The sequence below is a fragment of the Balaenoptera musculus genome, chromosome 13 (assembly GCF_009873245.2).
Source record: "Balaenoptera musculus isolate JJ_BM4_2016_0621 chromosome 13, mBalMus1.pri.v3, whole genome shotgun sequence".
Taxonomy (NCBI): domain Eukaryota; kingdom Metazoa; phylum Chordata; class Mammalia; order Artiodactyla; family Balaenopteridae; genus Balaenoptera; species Balaenoptera musculus.
In genome coordinates this window covers 77,952,003-77,961,103 of record NC_045797.1, presented here as the reverse complement: position 1 = coordinate 77,961,103, position 9,101 = coordinate 77,952,003, and the positions used below count along the sequence as shown (strand labels likewise).

At 34.2% G+C, this 9,101-nt stretch overlaps 1 non-coding gene across 1 annotated transcript; it reads left to right on the top strand.

Annotated features, from left to right (window-relative positions):
• The first annotated feature begins 8,681 nt into the window (after positions 1-8,681).
• Positions 8,682-8,788, top strand: LOC118906542. Its single transcript, XR_005022523.1, has one exon. It is a non-coding gene; the product is annotated as a U6 spliceosomal RNA (small nuclear RNA).
• Positions 8,789-9,101: the final 313 nt, after the last annotated feature.

Genomic DNA, 9,101 nt, shown 5'->3' with positions numbered 1-9,101 from the left:
TGTATGCACATGGTATGATGGTATGGGACGTAACCCAAGAAGTCCTTTCATCTTGTTTCCTTGACCTACACATTATGAGTAAGCCCCTGTGCACTGCCATTTGCCTGAATGGGCTAATTCAGTCCCAGCCAACCTTCTGTTTTGCTTTGCACTCTTCCCTTAGTCATGTTGGACTTGTTAAATATAAATAAAGTGGAACGTTGGGACTGGAACACTTCCGTCCAAGAAATGTTTCATTATTTCTATCTGCCTTCAGTCCCCACGCCCTGCTCCCATAATTAGTTCCATAAAATCATTGCCTGGTTGTAGACTAAATTTTGTCCATTTCATAAGGTTCTAGAACAGCTGAGATTTTTAAGAAACATTCTTAGTACAAAAATACATTTAGAAGATTCATTAATAAAAATAAAGAGTGTAAACGGCATATAAATCATAACATTCCTAGGAAGCTTCAAATTGCAAAACCCTTTCCCTTAATAAGTTCTTATTATGTTTTACTTCTTTATCCTAGAAGTATAAATTCTGGAGGGTAGCTTCCCAGATTTTCTACTCCATTGAGATGCTGAGTCTTGGAAGTTGTCAGAAAAATTTTCTCAGTACCACTGCAGCCCAATTATCATCTTTTCTTAGACAACTTTATTACTTTTCATATTATTTTTTCTTGAAAACTTAAAAAATATAAAAAAGCAGATAGTATGCATTACTATACTGTATAACCACTTCCCATCTACCCATCACCAGCCTTGATAAATATTGCCTTGGTTTGAGCTGCTGTAACAAATTAACATACACTGGTGGCTTAAACAACAAACATTTATTTCTCACAAGCTTTCTTATGTCCCTTCTATTAAGGTATTAGGACTAATCCCATTCATGAGAGATCTACCCTCATCACCTAAGTACATCCCAAAGGCCACAACTACTAATACTATCACCTTAGGAGTTAGAATTTTAGCAAATGAATTTGGGGGGGACACAAACATTCAGTCCATGACAATTATAAATCTTGTTTTTTCATCTCATCTTTTCCCTCCACCTCTTCTATATTAGTGTGAAGCAAATTTCAGATGTCCTATCATTTCAGTCTTAAAAATTTTAGATCGTATCTCTAAAAGAAAAGGGTTACCATGAAACTTAACCACAATACCATTATTATACTATAAAACATTAACAGTTCCTTAATATCATCAAATATTCTCAGTGTTCAAAATTTCAGTTGTCTTATAAATGTCATAAATTTATTTTACAGTTTGTTTGCAAAAGGATCTAATTTAGAGCCACATATTGTAATTCAGTGATATAACTTTTAAATCTCTTTTCATAGGTTTCTCTTCCATATCTTTCTTGTAATTTGTCTATGGAATAAACCAAGTCATTTATCCTGTAGACTCACCTGTCCATATTTTGCTGATTGCTTCCCTATGGTTAGTTTAACATGTTCCTCTCTTATCTGATTTTCTTGTAAGTTAGTATTTGGATTCAAAGACTTATTCAGAATGCATATCCATTTTATGGTAAAACTATTTCATAGATACAGACTCCCTGATTTCAGATTATACTACAAAGCTAGAGTAATTAAACAGTATGATAATAACACAGAAACAGAAATATAAATGAATGGAACAGGATAGAAAGCCCAGAAATAAACTCACACACCTATGGTCAACTAATCTTTGACAAAGGAGGCAAGAACATACAATGGAGAAAAGATAGTCTCTTCAATAATTGGTGCTGGGAAAACTGGACAGCTACATGAAAGAAAAGGAAATTAGAACACTCCCTAACACCATAAACAAAAATAAAATTGAAATGGATCACAGACCTAAATGTAAAGCTGGCCACTGTAAAACTCTTAGAGGAAAGCATAGGCAGAATACTCTTTGACATAAATCACAGCAAGATTTTTTTGATCCACTTCCTAGAGTAATGAAAATAAAAGCAAAAATAAGCAAATGGGACCCAATTAAACTTAAAATCTTCTGCACAGCAAAGGAAACCATAAACAAAACAAAAAGACAACCCACAGAATGGGAGAAAATATTTGCAAATGAGGAGACTGACAAGGGATTGATCTCCAAAATATGCAAACAACTCATGTAGCTCTATGTCAAAAAAACAAACAACCCAATCAAAAAATGGGCAGAAGATCTAAATAGATATTTCTCCAAAGAAGACATACAGATGACCAAAAAGCATATGAAAAGATGCTCAACATCACTAATTATCAGAAAAATGCAAATCAGAGCTACAATGAGGTATCTCCTCACACCAGTCAGAATAGCCATCATCAAAAAATCTACAAACAATAAATACTGGAGAGGGTGTGGAGAAAGGGGAACCTTCCTACACTATTGGTGGGAATGTAAATTGGTACAACCATTATGGAGAACAGAATGGAGGTTCCTTGGAAAACTAAAAATAGAACTACCATATGATCCAGCAATCCCACTCCTGGGCAGATATCTGAAGAAAACCATAATCCAAAAGAATACATGCACCACAATGTTCATTGCAGCACTGTTTACAATAGCCAAGACATGGAAGCAACCTAAATGTCCATCAACAGAAGAATGGATAAAGATGTGGTACATATATACAATGGAATATTACTCAGCCATAAAAAAGAATGAAATAATGCCATTTGCAGCTGCATGGATGGACCTAGAGATTATCACACTAAATATAAGAGATAAAGACAAATATCATATGATAGCGCTTATATGTGGAATCTAAAAAGAAAAATGGTACAAATGAGCTTATCTACAGAACAGAAATAGAGTCACAGATGTAGAAAACAAACTGATGACTACTGGAGGGAAAGGCAGGGGAAGGATAAATTGGGAGATTGGGATTGACATATACACACTACTATATATAAAATAGATAATAAGGACCTACTGTATAGCACAGGGAACTCTACTCAGTACTCTGTAATGGCCTATATAGAAAAAGAATCTAAAAAAGAGTAGATATATGTATATGTATAACTTATTCACTTAGTACAGCAAAAACTAACACAACATTGTAAAGCAACTATACTCCAATAAAAATTAAAGAAAACAAACTATTCCACAGTTAGAAGTGTTTTCTTCCCCTAGGAGGACTATATTATCTCCTCCAATGGTTAGCAGCCATTGATGTGTAGTTTCTAGTTCCATTAACTATGGCATTAGTTTGTCATGCATTAGCTGGAGGAAGTACAAAGAGAAACTTCCTTTCATCTACTACTTGGTTGCCCAGTGGTGTAGTGTATATAGGAAAGGCAGGATAGATGTTTTACTTTTTTCCTTTCTTTAGTCAAGATTCTGATGCCACCAAAACTCTTTCTAGGGAGAACTTAATGATTTCTCCTTGTGGTTGCTGTCTTGATTCCTTCCTTTGCCGTTTCACTTTTCTTACATATACCGGAAAGTCATTTTCTATCCTCATTAAGCCATGCAAATCACCTTTGCTAAATCATTCCCAAATCCCTTTCCTTTTCTATTGAATCCCCATGTTATTATTATATGCCTGTATCACAGTCTTGTTTTATAGTGTTGGTATTAGAAATAGAGACCAAACAGCATTTTCCCCTATTCTTTCAATTCTAAGACATTATAATATAAATATTACTAAAAATGAGAGACTATGGAAGAATACAGTCCCCAAGATATTCAAAGTAAACAGGATTATGCAGGCTATTTGTCTACCTCACATTCCAGAAATACTCAGTGTAGTGTCTCCATTTTGTTTGTCCAAAGCAAAGAAACTGTGATCTCTGTCTTTAAAAGAAGTAGAAATTATTCTATTTAATAGAATAGAATATAAAGCAATGGGACTACTTCGCACATCATCTGTGACAAGCAGCAGCCCTATGTTTTGGTTGGCATTGCTGACCTCCTGAATGCTTCCTCTGCCATTACTGTGAAGCCATCCACAGTCAACTGTCCATCATCCAGGACAGAGATAGAATTGGTAGCAGAATGAACTCACAGGAAGTGTTTTAACTTAAGCCTACTTTATAGTTTCAGGTTACATTATTCTGTGACTTGAAATTGTCACTGCCATTTGAAATCCTAGTATTCTCATCTGTAAAATGAGAAGTAATGCATGTGTCAAATGATATTCTCAAGATTAAATGAGATAGTATAGTATAATGCCATCTGTATTTACCGAGGGTTGCCATTACGTAGCAACTGTAAATACTCTTGTACTCCTAGCTTGTAAAAAAGTACAAGTGTCAGAAAACAGGTAAAATATTCACTTTCTTTTGCTCTTTAGCATCCAAGGAGTATAATAATCACTCCCTTTACTAAAACAGACTCTAAAATCTCCCCTAAAGAGAAAACTCCCTATGCTGCAGGCTCCTCCCACAGATCGTCCACTTCCTGAAGAGAAGCATTCTCTTCATCTTTGAGTCCTGACAAAAGGCACCTGACACATGCCACATGCTCAGTAAATAGCTTTGAACTGAACTGATCTAGCCTTAATGACAATATCAGCAATGCATCACTAAGTAACAGCATTTGAGTTGTATAAAATTGTTTTCCTTAGAAGTTTATGAGAGTTCTAGAAGACATGGTATGGGTCCATGCTCTATTTCACGTGGATAACATAGAGCTTGTACTCAAACAATGCCAGCTGTTGCTCTGAGAGCTTTCACAAATTATCTCTCCCCCTCCCACCCTGTTTCCAGCACACAGGAATTTAACATTCTTCTACCTGCCCTGAATCGGTCAGAATGCTTCATCTGTTCTACCTCTAAGTTCAAGGCCATAAAAATCTGGTCAGTTAGATGACTTATTTCCCCAACTTTATCCTAAAATTTGGAACCAATTAATCTTGGTTATGCCTTTATCCAGTGCATTTATTAATAGTTCCCCTTTCACTTTCAAAAATGCTCTAATTTTGTCATTCTAGTGACAAGTTACTGGTGAGACATGCCCTATGTCATGTTGGTATCCCAAAGTGAAAAATGTACTCTCAAAAGATGTTTGTTGGTTGAAACAAAAGCAGTACTTCGCTAACCAATCTAATAAGAGGCAGAGGGGTTCCTGTCTCTGTGTATGTATTTCCCCTCAGCTCTTCTCTGAAGGGAATATCTTCTCCAGAAGACTTTATTTTTGACATATTAATAATGCTTCCCTTACTCTTAAATAATTGATGGGTTTAAAAATATCAGTCAGTAGAAAAAGAGTGATGCATTGAGTGGAGGAAAACAGTGAGTATTTTGGCAAAAACGTGAAAGCTGCATTAATGACAGTACAAACCTCACTAATGGGGCTTATCAGCATTTTCACAGCAAGAGTTTTCATTCCCTTTGTCACCAGACCAATAAATCTCTGTCATATAACTGGTCCAACTGCTTATTCAAGACTGACACTAAATTTCTTATGGAAATTGGTGCCTTGGTCAACTTGTGCTAGGAGACACAAGGTGGGGACACTGTCTCAGAAGAGAATGAAGAGCACAGTAAGACACTGGGCAGGAAAGTTCTCTAAATTAATTGGCCTTGACCACAGTCACATGGAGGAAAGTATATTTCCTAAAGCCCATTGGCCTGTTTTTAGCCCCTGTGAGGGACTTAAAAGGATACTTTTCTCTGGCATAGATACTCCTCAATGAAGTGTCAAGGAGATACTCAGTCAAGCCAAGAATTCATTGCAGGTAATTTCATTTTCACCACAAACATCAACCATGTTGACTAAAACTCTGATATTCAAAGTATAAGAACATTGTCATTAACAACATAACAAAATGTATTATTATATAGTCTAATATGAATGGTTCTCGTCTGGGAGTGATTTCCCATCAAGGGGTATTTAACAATGTCTGGAGACATTTTTGAATGCCATGACTGGGGCTATTGGCATCTAGTAGTCAGAGGCCAGATATGCTGCTAAATAGCCTATAATGCATTAGAAACTAACACACCATTGTAAAGCAATTATACTCCAGTAAAGATGTTAAAAAATATATATCCTATAATGCAAAAGACAGCCCTTACACCAAAGAATTATTCCTTCCAAAATGTCAATAACATCACTGCTGAGAAATCATGGTCTTTATTGATTAAAAAATATATTTTTGAGAGGGACAATTTACTTCTTCATTCAATAGCCATTTATTAAGAAACTAAGAAGCACAAAGTTTGCCCTAGATTCTGAGATTAGAGATAGATATGGCACAGTCCTGAGAGATCCTGATCCTATTCTGGCAATTTGGTGGCTTAGAGATCCCGAAACCCTCTTGTAATGCAATTATAAAAATTCTCAATGTACTATTAAGAATACTCTTATAAAAGAAGGAATGAGGCTAAAAGAAAAGAAAAACAAGGAATTCTGCTTATGTCAAGAAGTCATAACATTGAGACCAAGAAGGTAAGCACACACTGCACCACCTCTCATCCTGGGAATTAATGAAATTCCATGGACTGGAGCTTCTGCATACTAGGGAAAGTTTGCTTTTCCAACCATATCATTTTATATATTACAGAAAATAAAATTTACTAAAAAAGAAGAAAATGCTACCATAAATGTGAAAACAAATAGAAATGAATATATAATCAAATACATAATCATATATCAAACTACTAACAAAACCCACAAATAAGCAATTTAGGAGATTTTGAAAATAAAAATCTAAACTTTACATTCTTAGTAGGATTATTTTAAGAGCAAGATAATTTAAAAATCTTAAATAATATCAGTAATTTTATTTCTGTTAGTAGAAATATCAGCATTTTTTAATATTAAAACTATTTTATGTTTTGCAGATAAAAGTTGCCCAGGAAATAACAATATATGTTGTAAGTAATAGAAAATTAGACAATACGTTAATGCTATTAGGAATAAAATTTTCAGTGTAAGAGAATAGAACGAAAATATAAAATTTTAAAAAGTTAAGAAAGGGTGTATAAGGAGAACTTGAATTAGGAAAATGAAAATGAACACATAATGTTTAAAAATACCTTTCTTAGTACTTTCAATTGATAGAAACTGGACGCCATGACACCCCAACAGTGCTAAGTACAAAGATGTTATTTTATCAGGGCCTGGAACCAGAGCCACAAATAGGAGAGAAAACTAAACTGAGGTGCCTGTATGAGTTGGGACCCCAGAGGGGAGAGATGTCCAGAGGGAACTGGAGTCACACGGAGAGGCCACCACTGTTGGAAGAGGCCTAGTAAGAGGGAGGCATGCCCTGGCTTTACTGCTCCCTTTGCCCTCCAGTCTTTTAATAGTGCCCATACTGGCTGAACTTACCTGGAGGCCAGTAGGTAAGGAAGCCTGGGAAATTGAGTTCACTATGACGGTGACCAGATCAGAGCAAAGTTTGGTTGGAGAAGGCACATGATGAGCACAATAATATTTGTAAAGAAAATAGAGAAGGAGAGAGAAAGAGAGAGAGAGAGTGAAAGAATAAGAAATAAATCTGTCTCCATTGGAAGTAATTCTTACATCAACTCCTTACTCTGAAATTAGTAGAAAAGGGAAAGAATTATGAGCATTTATTCTGTCTTCATATGAGAACCTGCATTTTATCCCCAATTTTAAAGCTCTTCTTTAGCAAAAGAATGCCAGCTAAACAAAGAAGGAACTCAATAAAATTGATCAATTATCATTTAGCCACATTCAACGAATACTTGATTCAGGCAAGCATCATAAACAAATGTTAAAATCACTAGCTGCAATGTTGAGGAACAGAATTTTTGCACAGTGCCAAATAGTCACAGAATACTTGCTATTTGCGAAAGGAAAAATATTCTTTAATAATGGAGAAATACTAATGTCATGATAATAACTATGTGATAGTCACCACCTTAACCACGTGATCACATTCAGCATCATTGATAACAGCACAGCCTCAGTCTGTGTGCTCCTTGAAATGATGTAATGTGCAGTACAAAACATTGACTTTGGAATATTATTGCCAAAAATATTTAACCTGTATCCTAAAACCTTTAGGAATAACATCTGGTTTATAGGAAATATAGGGATAGAAGAATAAGCTAACCACCATAAGGAAACAATCAGGTAAATCCAGAAAATGGGATATTCAATTAAAAATTATTCACTAAACACCTAAAAAGGAAAATAAATTAAAAACTGATTAGATATAAGTAGAAAATCAATCATTAGATATATGTATGTTATATACACCCATAAGAACAATAAATAAGTTTAAATGAACTGAATCCAATTGAAAGACATAAATTATTAGACCCTAAAAAAACATAAAGAAATGGAAATGTTGAAATAGCCAGATTTAAAAGGATGGAATGTAAAAGTTGATGTAGCTACATTAATATCAAACAAAATATACCATATAGTAAAAAGTATTAATAGAATTAAAAAGAGGTTACTTCAGAATGATAAAATTCAGTTCACTAGGAGGATAAAACAATTCTAGATTTTTATGCATAAAATATAATAGTCTCAAAATATATAAAGCAAAAATTGACAGTACTATAAAAGGAAATAATCTGGGGTATATATGACAAAATCCTCTCTTATTCTGGAATAATGAGCAGGAAAAAACTGACTATAGTAGATTTCAATATGCTTAACTAAATTGACCTAATGGACAACTGATGAATATTTTGCATTACTAATCCACCAACATTCATGAAAATTAACAATTTATAAGACCTTTAAGAAAATATATATATATAAATTATAACATTAAAAGCATACAGTTTGGTGCTTGCTTCAGCAGCACATATACTAAAATTGGAAAAATACAGAGAAGACTAGCATGGCCTCTGTGCAAGGATGACATGCAAATTCATGAAGCATTCCATATTTTTGTATATGATGTGTTGTTCAGAGGTTGTATTATTAGGAGCAATTTTTTAAATTCTTTTAAAAAATCCCTTCATGTGTGCAAAAGCACTGAGCATTTTCTATGTGTCAATCTCTGTGCAAGTATTGAGAATGAGGGGAAAATAAATAAAATGGAATGCCTTAAAGCAAAAAAAAAAAGCATACAGTCTGTTTTCTGCTGAATACATCATTAAACAAAAATAAATAATATAAAGGTAACTAGAAAATGTGTTTTTAATTGTTTTAAGTTACAAATAATTCATGGGCTAAATAATACTAAATTATCAAGGAAACTGG